This window comes from Scyliorhinus torazame, chromosome 10 (assembly GCF_047496885.1).
Source record: "Scyliorhinus torazame isolate Kashiwa2021f chromosome 10, sScyTor2.1, whole genome shotgun sequence".
NCBI classification, from domain to species: Eukaryota; Metazoa; Chordata; class Chondrichthyes; order Carcharhiniformes; family Scyliorhinidae; genus Scyliorhinus; species Scyliorhinus torazame.
The window spans coordinates 176,695,384-176,699,438 of record NC_092716.1 but is presented as its reverse complement, the minus strand read 5'-3'; positions in this window follow the sequence as shown (position 1 = coordinate 176,699,438).

Genomic DNA, 4,055 nt, shown 5'->3' with positions numbered 1-4,055 from the left:
TTCCACGATTTCACCAGTACCCAATCTCCTGGTTTAAATTTGTGGACTGCGAATTCAAGGGGAGGTGTCTGCGCTAGCAGTCCTTGTCTCCTGAGGAATGATAATGAGGAACAGTGCCAGTATATATTTCTTTACATGGATATCTTTACATTCTGCAATGGGCAATTCTCCCATGGTTCCAAGGTATGGCAATCCGAACAACATTTCGTATGGGGACAGCCCCAAATCTTTTCTTGGAGCCGTTCTGATTCTTAGAAGGGCTATCGGTAAGCATTTTGTCCAGGGGAGCCTAGTTTCTAGTATTATTTTTGACAAATGATTTTTAAGAGTTTGATTCATCCTTTCCACCCTTCCCGATGAGGGGGGGTGCCAAGGAGTGTGGAAGTCCCAATTTATCTCCAAACTTCTAGTAGTGCCTTCTTTAATAGAATCGACGAATTCATCTACAGAAAACCTATATGTTTAATAAGTTATTGTGTTTGATATTTTAAAATAAATGTTTAGAATTAGCCTGGAAATTAAAACTTAAAATGATGTGGAAGCTGGTCTTAAAAAAACCAAAACAACTTTGATTAAAAAGAACAGATCGTTCAAGGACATTTGATAACGGGAATTTGGCAGCAATCCAACTTGTACTCCCAGTCGATGAATTTGAGCTGAAATACTATTATTGAAATGTTACTGAATCAGTAGTATCAAATTTGATTAATTTATTAATTATAATAATTATTTTGAAATGCCTGGTTGTTGGGCCCCTGCGGTTGGCAGGGTTGTATGCTATATTGGGAACTTGCCGGATGGGGAACTGACACTGCGGTTGATAAGACCTTAGAGGTAAAGTGACTTCCCCTGTCCGAGTCTATATTTTCTACCAACCCGTATCGGGAACTATTTGCTCTAGAATGATTTTAGAGACTCCGCCTGCGGTGGCGGGTGGTTGTAGGGTAAGCTTCTACCCAACCCGTAAGGTGGTCTACCAGGACTAATACGTATTTCAGCCTTCCCACGGGTGGTAGTTCAGTATTTGCAGCCTTCTCTGTAACAAACTCTCTCTCTCTCTCTCTCTCTGTATTGAAACAGTGACTCCAGGCATGTTACAGCCTTCTCTGTCTCTCTCTCTCTCTCTCTCTCTGTATCTCTGTATCTCTCTGCCTCTCTCTGTCTCTCTGTCTCTCTCTGCCTCTCTCTGTCTCTCTCTCTCTCTGTATCTCTCTTTCTGCCTCTCTGTATCTCTCTGTCTCTGTCTCTCTGTTCTCTCTGTATCTCTGTCTCTCTCTCTGCCTGTCTCTCTCTCTCTCTATCTATCTCTCTGTCTCTGTCTCTCTCTGTATCTCTCTCAGTCTCTGTCACTCTCTGTCTCTCTCTCTCTGTCTCTGTATCTCTCTCTCTGCCTGTCTCTCTCTCTCTCTGTATCTCTCTGTCTCTCTCTCTCTCTCTCTGTTCTCTGTATCTCTCTCTCTGCCTGTCTCTCTCCCTCTCTCTATCTCTCTGTCTCTCTCTCTCTGTCTCTCTCTCTGTATCTCTCAGTCTCTCTGTTCTCTCTCTCTGTCTCTGTATCTCTCTCTCTCTGCCTGGCTCTCTCTCTCTCTCTCTGTCTCTTTCTCTCTCTGTCTGTATCTCTCTGTCTCTCTCTGTATCTCTGTCTCTCTCTCTGTCTCTCTCTGCCTTTCTCTCTCTGTCTGTCTCTCTCTGTCTCTGTCTCTCTCTCTCTGTCTGGTTCGCTTCCCCCTGTCGGGTGTTTATTCTCCCACAGTCGCATGCCTGCTCTTCTAATCATACCCCTTTCTTCCCCCGTGAATAGGATACTCATAATGGACATTAATTCGGTCCATGTGTATATATTAGGACCTAAGAACTGATTGAATTGTTCCGCCAGTCCTAAGGGGTCTTCCATTAACGTTTTCATTTCTTTTTTGAATGCTCTGACTTCTCCTGAATTTAAAGGAGAATTTACAAATCCTACATCTCCATCTCCAATTGGGACTTCCTGAAGGGGGTTCAGTTTTGTTATTTCTGGTTCCTTTCCCTGTCCTTTTGTGGATCATAATATCATTTTACTCTCTCCTTCTTCAGGGGCTTCCTCTGATTTGCCTTTATTCACTTGTTGGTCATTTGGCGAGTTATCGTCGTTTGACTTATTCTTATAAGGGGGTGGCAAATTATCCAGGACGTCCCATTGTTTAAGAGGGGCGGTGGGAACGTCTTCGCCCTGTGGGATTAATGGATATATTCGGGTGGCGTTCCTGCTAGGAAGCCAACAACTTGCGTAACTTACTTCTTTATCGGAACAGGGTTTTTTATCATTGACATATATATTCAAAATTTGGCACACCCAATCTTCGTCCGAACCGTATTTCAGCCAAAAGACTGAGGGTTTACGGATTGCTTCTTTTGCCCATATGAAGCAACAAAATTTTATCATTGTTTTCCTGTCCTTATTTTTTGTACAACTCTCAAAATCCCAATTCACTAACATCTGACCCACTGGACTTTCTGGTGGGATATTCTTAGGGATTTTCTTATCGGCGCCGTCTCCTTGTTTCGAGTTTTTACTTCCCATTGTAATGTATCAACTTTCACTTATTTCTAAGTAAAGTGTCTAGTTATGATTGGTCTGCCAAAACAATCTCAATTCTGAAAGTACTTATATCATCAATCCGCCCATACACTTATACGGATGTCTAGATATAAACTCCAGAGTCCTTATATCATCAACCCGCCCCTGCGGATGTCTAGATACGAACCCAAGTCAACAAGGTAATACTTAAAAGTCATTTTTCTTACCTTGCTCCGTGCAGAGTTGCCTGACTTTCACTTCCACGGCGTGCCTGCCACTATACTCCGTTATTTGCTTCTTCAGAATGACTACCCTAGGAACGTGTTCAGTTGACCGTGGGTGACTACTCAAGACAAAGTACGAGACCGTTTAAATAACGGGACGCGTCTTCTCGGTTCCTCTTGAGCCGCCCCCCTCGATCAATAAAAACTATCCCGGCCACGCGCCCCCAATTGTGAGAAACACCGCTCACTTGATAATAATTTACACTTAGTCAAATTCTGAAGAAGTATTTATTTCAATCGATCTTGCAAGAGTGGGTGCCGCCGTTAAGCAATAGCAGACACAAAGAATTCACACAGCATCACTTTGTTATATACAATCTGTGAGAAACACATCCCACAAACTGCAGAAAGGGCAGTTTCCTTATCAGTGATTCCTTATTTGGACTTGTTATGTTCATTTTGTCTTCCCCCTTGCATAGTGGTTTCTGTTAGCTCCTGGTATATCCTTGGACCGTCAATTAAAAGATAAGAATGAGGCCCCCTGCTTGCACCTGCTATCTTCCCCCTTGCTTAGTGGTTTCTGTTATTGTACATCCCGTTCTTCCCCGAAGGTCAGTCCTGTACATAGTTACAACAACTTGCTCACTGTAGCTTACACAGAACTTGACATTTTAATTTCCCATCAAGCCCTATTGTTGACATCTTAATTGTGAACCAGAGTTATACATGTAAAATCAACATAAAATGCTCATTTCTCATAGTCGGAACGACCAGGTATGACACTGCCATGGGATGGGGGGGGGGCATTGCACAATCCATGTATAGAGGAACAGGGCATAAATGCTCTGTCTCTTTCCACAGGTGACACTTAGAGAGGACAGGGTCAACTCAGAAGCATCACACCCACCACGTGGCTTAGGTCAGACTGGTTAGTTAGACTGAGTTACTATAGCAAGATTAGCAGGAGAGTGGAACTCAGAGAACTGTGCTAATGGTTCAATAAATCACATTGATCTTACTTCAAAGTCTGGAGTATCTTTTGATCAAAGCTGCATCGAGTTGCAGCCTGCGTTATCCCAGAGTATATAACACATCAAACTGCATTCAGCTTTATGTAATGTAGATTTATAGTTAAATTAAGAATAGGTTTTACTGGGAGAGTTAGTTGCCTTGGCCAAGCTAGGCAGGCAAACGTCTGCAATATTTGTCAGGCGGCAATTATGCGGATCTGGTTTGCTTTGCGGTGACTCTTGCTACCTTGCTGTGCTTTGAAC